General features: G+C 37.9%; 1 protein-coding gene across 1 annotated transcript in view; it reads left to right on the forward strand.

Moving 5' to 3' along the window:
• The window catches only part of SLC7A11 (solute carrier family 7 member 11), a 341695-nt gene extending 333126 nt beyond the window's left edge, over positions 1-8569 (forward strand). Inside the window, exons 13-14 of the transcript XR_005722896.1 lie at positions 2284-2431; positions 7401-8569. The gene's annotated coding sequence lies outside the window, so the exon portion shown is untranslated. The remainder of the gene's footprint in view (positions 1-2283; positions 2432-7400) is intronic.
• The last annotated feature ends 1731 nt before the right edge of the window (positions 8570-10300 follow it).

Genomic DNA, 10300 nt, shown 5'->3' on the forward strand with positions numbered 1-10300 from the left:
TTGCGACCCCAAGGACTGCAATCCACCAGGTTCCTCTGTCCATGAGATTTTCCAGGCAAGGATACTGGAGTGGGTTGCCATTTCCTTCTCCAGGGGATCTTCCCAACCCAGGGATTGAACCTGGGTCTCCTGCACTGCAGGCAAATTCTTTACCAACTGAGCTACAAGGGAAGCCCTCTGATATGCCAGGGAAGCAAAACACTATTTCAGCAACACCAAAAAATTAGGCATTGATTAATGGAAAGAGATACTGAGGAAATATTTTTATACCTTTTGCTTCTAAAAGATACCAGAAAACCTTTCAGAAAGGAATAAAGTAAATTTGACATTGTGAAAATGGTATTTAGAAGTTGTATATTTAAAAGTGCTCTCCTTTTCTTATGGAAGACTAATGCAATAGAAATAGTGGCTAGTTCATTTAATTGCATAGTAAGAGGGTGTGAATATTGCTATGTCCATAAATAATTTTTTCTTGCTTTAAACAATTTGGAGTTCTGTTTTTAAATTGGGGTATAGTTGCTTTACAATGTTGTGTTAATTTCTGCTGTACAATGAAGTTGATCAGCTATAGGTATACATAGACCACCACCCTCTTGGACCGTTCTCTCACCCCTCTCCATCCCATCTGTGCATGCTATGTTGCTTCAGTCATGTCCGACTGTTTGTGATCCTATGGAATGTAGCCTGCCAGGCTCCTCTGTCCATTGGGTTCTCCAGGCAAGTATACTGGAGTGGGTTGCCATTTCCTCTGCCAGGGGATCTTCCTGACCCAGGGATCGAACCTGTGTCTCTTGCATCTCCTGCATGGATAGGTGGATTCTTTACCACAATGCCACCTGGGAAACCCCCATCCCATCTACAAAGCACTGAGCTGATCTACCTGCGCTATACAGTAGGGCCTCTCCCCACTATGTTAAACACTTTTCATAGTTTTGTATTATGGCCTGCATGTCACAACTGCATTTATTGCCGTGAAAGTGACATAGACATTTTCCCAATGGTCAGGAAATTGATGCTTTAAGTGAAGTGTCAATGCAAAGCAAGAAGTTTACTTATGGTTTCATGAAATACCAATTAAACTGTGATTTATATATACAATCAAGGAAGTCAGATTACATTTAAAAAATGAAATTCAGAAAAGAAAATTGTTGTTAAAGCAGTAGCCTGTTTATACTACGTTTCTTCTGAAACCCAGTAAAACATTATGGATAAAAGAAGGAAGGATAGTGTTGGAGCACCATCTCTATATTCTCATGGTGATGAACCATAATGGAAAATAGAATATGGAAAATAGAATATCCAGTTTTACAGCAAGGAATGGAACTGACTAAGCAGAAATCAACACTAACCATTAAACAAATACCTGAGTGCTACAAGCTTCACTGAGAAATAACATCTTCTGCCTTGGTGACTGCTGTCCTGAGGTTAGAATGCCAAAAACTGAATTCTCAGCAGTTTCTTCCTGAAGTTGTGATCCCAGATCAATATCCATCTACTCACCTTAACCATTGCTGAGCAAAACAGCTGTACCACATATCAATAGAATTATCTGTTTCACAGATGAAATGAAGGCAAAAAAAGAATATATGCACAGATCCTATAGAAAAGGGAGGAGTGATGAACTTAATAATCAAAATTCAGATGAGTAACACTATTGCAAAAGTAATTCTGCCCCAATAACAGAAAACATTTCACACAAAATACATCTCCATATCCTCACATAAACTAAAGAAAAAAATTCTAGTATATAAAGGAAATTGCAGTAGTGATTAAAAAAGATAGGCACATTAGCACATAAGGTATAAATCAGCAAAGCATAGAAAACAGAGAAATAAAACCACTACAGAAATGAAAACTACATTTGAACCAGAAAAGACAGAATAAGTACTATTGAAAACAGAGATAGGAATACGGACAAACACAAGGAGTGTGTAAAGCAGGAAAACAGGTGAGTGGATTTCTAAAAGAGGAGAATATTTTTAAAATTCAAAAGGAATGATAGATTTCCTGAAATAGAAGAATTGACTTTAGACCAAAAATGCAAAATTTGTTCCAGGAAAAGCTGATATAAAATGATGACACACATATACTGATAACATGATTGAACTTGAAGGATTAAGAAAGAAACCTATGGTATTCAGACAGAAAAAAAAAATGGTTATCGTAAAGAAGTAGCACAAAATAACTGGATCCAGGATTCTCCTTAGCAAATTTTATGTAAGCCAACAGTTGACTGTTCCTAAATATTTTTATAATACTCATATTTTTACTTGTTTGACATAGGAATGAAAGTTCTGGTTCAAGATGACAGTGTAGGAAGATCCTGAACTCACCTCCTTCCACAGACACACTGAATCCATGCTACATATGGAACGACATCCTTGGAAGAACATAAAGTGAACAAAGCAGCTGAGCAGCTCTTGCATATCAGGTGAGTAAGAAGGAAAATACTTTAAAGTGGCTAGAAGAGGCTGAGATGCAAACTCACCATCAGGAGAGGACACAAAACCCCACCTTCTCCCCGAGGAGCAAAAGGCTTGAACTTCACATTGAACACCCCAGCTTTTAAGACTTCTACCTGAGAACACATCGAAACATCTAGTTTTGAAGGTTAACAAGGATTGCATCCATGAGAAGCAGAGTGAATAGAGAGAAGTTCCTTAAAGGGCTCTCAAACTCACCTGTCCCAAAGCCCAGCACAGAGGCAGCCAACTGAAATGCTCCCAGACTTTCCGTGAAAGAGGTTATTTGCTTCTAGCATTGAAATGAGGGGCAGGCCTCTAACTCACACACATTTAAGAACCTACTGAAAACTCTTGGGGGATAAAGTCTGGCAGACATCATTTTTACAGTCTTCCTCATACTTTGGAGGAATATACTCCATTGGAGTATACTCCAATACTCCACAAAGAGCTCATAACCCTTATTGGAACCATGATTTTTGTGGCTGTGCCTAAGGGATACTCCTATGTCATCTGGCTCTTGTGGCCACAGGGGCTTATATTCTCAAGCCCCACAAACCTGCAACAACCATAAAACTCCTATAAGAAGACATAGGCAGGAAGCTTTTCATGTTGGTCATGTTGATAATTTTTTGAATGACACCAAAAGTACAAATGTGAAAGGCCAGGCTGGATGAAGCACAAGCTGGAATCAAGATTGCTGGGAGAAATATCAATAACCTCAGATATGCAGATGATGCCACCCTTATGGCAGAGAGTGAAGAGAAACTAAGAAGCCTCTTGGTGAAAGTGAAAGAGGAGAGTGAAAAGTTAGCTTAAAACTCAACATTCAGAAAACTAAGATCATGGGTCCCATCCTTTCATGGCAAATAAGTGGGGAAAAAGTGACAGACTTTATTTTGGGGGGCTTCAAAGTCACTGCAAATGATTACTGCAGCCATGAGATTAAAAGACACTTGCTCCTTGGAAAAAAACTATGACCAACCTAGACAGTATATTAAAAAGCAGAGCCATTACTTTGTCAACAAAGGTCCATCTAGTCAAGGCTATGGTTTTTCCAGTGGTCATGTATGGATGTGAGAGTTGGACTATAAAGAAAGCTGAGCACTGAAGAATTGATGCTTTTGAACTATAGTGTTGGAGAAGACTCTTGAGTCCCTTGGACTTAAGGAGATCCAATCAGTCCATCCTAAAGGAAATCAGTCCTGAATATTCATTGGAAGGACTGATGCTGAACCTGAAATTCCAATACTTTTAGCCACCTGATGTGAAGAACTGACTCACTGGGAAAGACCCTGATGCTGAGAAAGATTGAGGGAAGGAGGAGAAGGGGACGACAGAGGATGAGATGGCTGGATGGCATCACCAACTCGATGGATATGAGCTTGAGCAAGCTCCAAGAGTTGGTGATGGACAGGGAAACCTAGCATGCTGCAGTCCATGGAATCCCAAAAAGTCGGACCTGACAGAGTGACTGAACAGAAAAATACAAATAAACAAGTTAGACTCCAGCAAAGGATACCATCAATTTAATGAAAAGACCTACTGAATGATGAAAAATATTTGCAAATTATATATATGCAAGACATATATACAATCATATAATTCAATAACAAAGAGACCATCCATTAAAAATAGGCAGAGCATCGAAACAGATATTTTTCCAAAGACATACAGATGGCCAACAGGTACATGAAAAGATGTTCAACATTATGAATCATCAGGGAAATAAGAATCAAGACCAAAATGAAGTAACAAGTGTTGGCAAGGACATGAGAAAAAAGGAACCCTTGTGCTTTGTGTGTGGGATGTAAATTGCTACTGCCACTATGGAAAACTATATGAGCTTCCTCAAAAAATTAAATGTAGAACTACCATATAACTCAGCAGTTTCACCTCCGGGTGTTTATCCTAACAAAACAAAAAGCAATATCAAAATATATCTGTACTCCCAATTCACTAAAGTATAATTACCATAGCTAAGATAGGGAAGCATCCTAAGTTTCCATTGATGGATGAATGGGTAAAGAAAGCATATTGAGATAGATATAGATACACATACATACAATAGGATATTATTCAATCTTAAGGTGAAAATCTGATAACAACATGGATGGATCCTAGGGCGTTATGCCAACTGAAATAAGTTAGAGAGAGGCAAATACCATAAGACTTATTTACAATAGAATCTAAAGAAACCTCACTAAACACACAACCAAACCATGCTCATGGTCTGCAGAGAAGACTGGTGCTTTCTAGCTGTGGGGTGGTTAAAGACGATCAGAAACTTCCAGTTATAAAATAAGTCATGGAGCCATAATGTACAGTATGGTGACTATGGTTGATAATATTGTGTTGCATATTTGAAAGTGCTAAGAGTAAATATTTAATGTGTACATCACAAGAAAAACGTTTAACTTCATAATAAGATAAATATTACCTATACTTATTATGGTGATCATTTTGCACCGTATGTAAATATTGATTTATTAGGTTGTATACCTGAAACTAATGTGTTATATTTCGATTGCATTTCAGTTAAAAATAGTTAACTATTTTAAAAACCATGAACATAAAGTCTAAGGATTCTCGAGGCAAGAATACTGGAGTGGGTAGCCATTCCCTTTCTCCAGGGGATCTTTCCGACCCAGGAATTGAACCTGGGTCTCCCACACTGCAGCAAATTCTTTACCATCTGAGCCACCAGGGAAGCCCAAGTATCAATATATACACTTAACAAATAGAGACATGAATAAACCTCTCTTGTTTAAGAAAAATTACTTGATATTCAATCAACTAGGAGATAAATTAGCATACACAAATTAGGAATGATGAACCATGATTTTAAAAATATTGGTTCTTTATATAAACATAAAAATAAACCTAGTACAACTTTGGGGATTCCTGATAGAGAAATCGCACTGCAGTTTAAACCTTTGTGTTGGGAGAATCTCTCAATATCCTTCCCTCCTCCTCAACATTCAGTAAGTTATAGAAGAAGCAAGAGTTCATTTATGCTGTGTAAGAGCCAATAATATCTTTTACTATACTAAGTGGCTATTTAAACAAATCTTTCTGTAATTCTTAAAGAAAATATACAAGCAACTTATGCAGCTCAATTCCAGAAAGATAAACGACCCAGTCACAAAATGGGCCAAAGAACCTAAATAGACATTTCTCCAAAGAAGACATACGGATGGCTAACAAACACATGAAAAGATGCTCAACATCACTCATTATTAGAGAAATGCAAATCAAGACCACAATGAGGTACCACTTCACACCAGTCAGAATGGCTGCGATCCAAAAGTCTACAAACAATAAATGCTGGAGAGGGTGTGGAGAGAAGGGAACCCTCTTGCATTGTTAGTGGGAATGCAAACTAGTACAGCCACTATGGAGAACAGTGTGGAGAGTCCTTAAAAAATTGCAAATAGAACTGCCTTATGACCCAGCAATCCCACTGCTGGGCATACACACCAAGGAAACCAGAATTGAAAGAGACACATGTACCCCAGTGTTCATTGCAGCACTGTTTATAATAGCCAGGACATGGAAGCAACCTAGATATCCATCAGCAGATGAATGGATAAGAAAGCTGTGGTACATATACACAATGGACTATTACTCAGCCATTAAAAGAATACATTTGAATCAGTTCTAATGAGATGGATGAAACTGGAGCCGATTATACAGAGTGAAGCAAGCCAGAACGAAAAACACCAATACAGTATACTAACACATATATATGAATTTAGAAATATGGTAATGATGACCCTGTATGCGAGATAACAAAAGAGACACAGATGTGTAGAGTGGACTTTTGGACTCTGAGGGAGAGGGAGAGGGTGGGATGATTTGTGAGAATGGCATTGAAACATGTATACTATCATGTAAGAAATGAATCGCCAGTCTATGTTTGATGCAGGACACAGGATGCTTGGGGCTGGTCCACGGAGAGATATGGGGTGGGAGTTCATGTTTGGGAACTCATGTACACCCGTGGTGGATTCATGTTAATGTATGGCAAAACCAATACAGTATTGTAAAGTAAAATAAAGTAAAAATAAAAGTAAAAAAAAGAAATCTCTCCTTACATTCTTTGTTCATGTGTAACATTACCTGTGAAATGGAGATTTCTTACTTTTCTTAACACAATGCCTCTATGCGATCTCTTTTAACTTCCGTTACTTTAATCTACATCTGTATATCCTAACCCTTTTTTGTGTATCATAGATTTTTTCCAAAGAATCATTTCTTTTCCTGCGTATCACCAATAAGTTCTTCAAAGTTTCTAAAATTTCAGGGAATATATGTGAGACAGGTGCTAAACTTAATTCAGTTTAATCATATAGACAAAAAAATCTTTAGCGAACTAATTCACAATGGCTCTTTCTGTTGGTAAACCACAAGAAAGAAGAAAATAGCAGTTTTACAGCTCATTCACCCTGAAGTATTTATGGAGAATCCTAATTATTAGTGACAATTTGATGTCGGCAACTTATGTAATCTTGTGCCTCTTTATTTGCTAAAAATTAAGTCATGAAAATGCTATCAGTAAAATTTTTAAAAGGATATTAACTCACAGAATTATTATTATGATTAAATGATGCAGTGAGATATCCCTCAACTTAGGGATTTATCAAATGCTCAGTAATTATTCAGTTTTCTTGTCTTAGAGAATTGGCCCACACAATGCATTCACATAAAGCAGCCCTACTCTCTACAAGGTGCAAAGCCAAGCAAACACTATAACACTCCCAGAACAAGATGTTTCCAGCCAGAAATCACTTTGGGGAATATAAAACTGTAGATCCTCTTTCCTTTCATGTCTAAGAAATGTAGCTTGGATAGGTCTACCTTCCACAGAGTGACTTTTTGCCCTTGGCTCCATCTTCCCTCCTGTCTAAATCCTACTTTCTGCCAATTCTATTTCAGGATTGACATGATTCCAGGTACTACCGCTGCCAATTCTACATCATCTTGCCTGCTTGCCATCACAAGATTGGAAGGACAATTTATAAGAAAGAGAAATCTTTAATGCCTGCTGGGGCAGTAAATCAGCTCCTGCGGTCACCTGGGCTTTTCACTTTCTCTGTATTGGATCTGACTCTCCTTTTGTATTCCTCTGTCTTGAATTTGGAACACAGAGCTTCTGAGATGAATACCATGAACCTCTGATATTTTATTGCCCAGAGTACTTTTTCCATTATATAAATGCTCACAGCCTGTCATTTATCAAACACTGAGGAAGCAAAAATTAATCATCAAGTATGACACTAATTATTAGGGTTGTTGCTCCTCTGTGTGTGGTATTTCTCAGGCAAGAATACTGGAGTGGGTTGCCATTTCCTCTTCCAGGGATCTTCCTGACTCAAGGATTAAACCCGCATCTCTGGCATCTCTTCCTTGGCAAGCAGATTCTTTACCACTGTTCCACCTCTGAAGCCCAATTATTAGGGATCGAAGGATAAAGATGGTTTCTTAACCTATCTTCAAACTCATCAGCTAATAAAATAATCTTCAGTAATCTTTTCTGATATCCCTGAGAGAACAGAAATCCAAGACCACAGAGTCCTCATCTCTCCTAGCCCACTGCTGTACCAGATTTCTTAGCATAGGAAGTCAGGGGATGTTGTATGCAAAGAGCTTCAACAAAGTAACAATAAAAACAGCAACCAACATTTTTTTAAGAGTGTAAAACAGCAGAAGAGTTTTACATGTATTCATTCATTTCTTTGCAAAACAACCACAGAAGTGTGATACCATTACTATCTGTCTCACAAAATGGAAGCACAAGGAAATTAACCCAGGCTACAAAGTTAGTAAATTACAGCTATAGTTTGAACTAATAAAATAAAAATTTGTATTCTATATTAAGGAAAATTTAAACATAAAACATCTTCTCAGTCCTCTGGCCTCATCTCTCCCATCTGCTGGGCATTGTGTATTTGCGTTCTGCATCAACCAAACTGCCCCATCAGCAGAAATACCTGCTCAACTATAAAGAACATTCTCCAGTCATCAACAAGACAATTCCTTAGGAGATAATCTACCTTCTTAATCTTGAAAGCAGCAATCCCCAACATTTTTGGCACCAGGGACTGATTTTGTGGAAGACAATATTTTTTTTCCATGGAGCAGGTGTGGGGGGTTTGTTTCAGGATGATTCAAGAACACTATATTTATTGTGTGAAGTGAAGCGAAGTTGCTCAGTTGTGTCCGACTCTTTGCGACCCCATAGACTGTAGCCTACTAAGCTCCTCTGTCCATGGGATTTTCCAGGCAATAGTACTGGAGTGGGTTGCCATTTCCTTCTCCATATTTATTGTGTACTTTATTTCTAATCACATGCCACTGCTGAGCTGATAGAAGGTACTAGTCCACGACCCAGATTTTGGGGACCTCTTTTGTAAGGGACCACAATGACCCATAACCCACTATTCATTTTGTACTTGCAGACCTGGATTGTACAAATTATCTGCATGATTTAATGTACAGCTGTCTGTCTCAAAACATGTATAACTGTGTTTTGAACTCCCATGAGTGGAACAGTTCTCAGAGCTTTTTGAGATGTTCCCAGGTTATAATCCTCAACTCGGCTTGAATAGTTTTATATTTCTTTCTTAGACTGATTTTTTTCATCAAAAGAACTCAGCTCTCTAGTACTAGAAAAATCACACACACACACACACGATCATTAGTAATAAACATATGTAGAGATCACTAGCCTTTTGGAATACTGGAATATTATTCTACTAAATCACTGCATTGCTACACCAATATTCTGAGATTCAAGTGCTATAAATTGTAATACAGCCATTCCAACTAAATATATATGGGCTTTGATTTCAGTAAATCTTTATATAGCATAAATATTTCCTTGACACAAAAGACAAATAGCACACAAAGACTGATACATAGCATGCATACCCTATACACTCACTGAATGATTTACCTAAGTTTATACATTTTGTTGTCTCAATTAGATTACTCTTTTATAGCCTTTTTCCTGATATTCAGACTTTCTCCAATCAAATATCAGACTTTACAAAATAATTGAATTTCTTAAAATACTTGATGGTGCTGTCAGTTTAGGTACAATTTGTTAATCCTGTGAGTATGAATTTTGTTCTAGTAACCAATATGACCAATGCAATGCCAGAGAATGCTCAAACTACTGCACAACTGCACTCATCTCACACGCTAGCAAAGTAATGCTCAAAATTCTCCAAGCCAGGCTTCAACAGTACGTGAACCATGAACTTCCAGATGTTCAAGCTGGATTTAAAAAACGCAGAGGAACCAGAGAGCAAATGGCCAACATTCGTTGGATCATCGAAAAAGCAAGAGTTCCAGAAAAACATCTAATTCTGCTTTATTGACTATGCCAAAGCCTTTGACTGTGTGGGTCACAACAAACTGTGGAAAATTCTGAAAGAGATGTAAATACCAGAGCACCTTACCTGCCTCTTGAGAAATCTGTATGTAGTCAAGAAGCAACAGTTGAAACTGGACATGGAACAGACTGGTTCCAAATTGAGAAAGGAGTACGTCAAGGCTGTATATTGTCACCCTGCTTATTTAACTTATATGCAGAGTACATCATGAGAAACATTGGACTGAATGAAGCACAAACTGGAATCAAGGTTGCTAGGAGAAATATCAATCACCTCAGATATGCAGATGACACCACCCTTATGGCAGAAAGGGAAGAAGAACTAAAGAGCCTCTTGATGAAAGTGAAAGAGGAGAGTGAAAAAGGTGGCTTAAAACTTAACATTCAGAAAACTAAGACCATGGCATCTGATCCCATCACTTCATGGCAGATAGATGGG

This window comes from Oryx dammah, unplaced genomic scaffold, assembly GCF_014754425.2.
Source record: "Oryx dammah isolate SB20612 unplaced genomic scaffold, SCBI_Odam_1.1 HiC_scaffold_12, whole genome shotgun sequence".
Lineage (NCBI taxonomy): Eukaryota > Metazoa > Chordata > Mammalia > Artiodactyla > Bovidae > Oryx > Oryx dammah.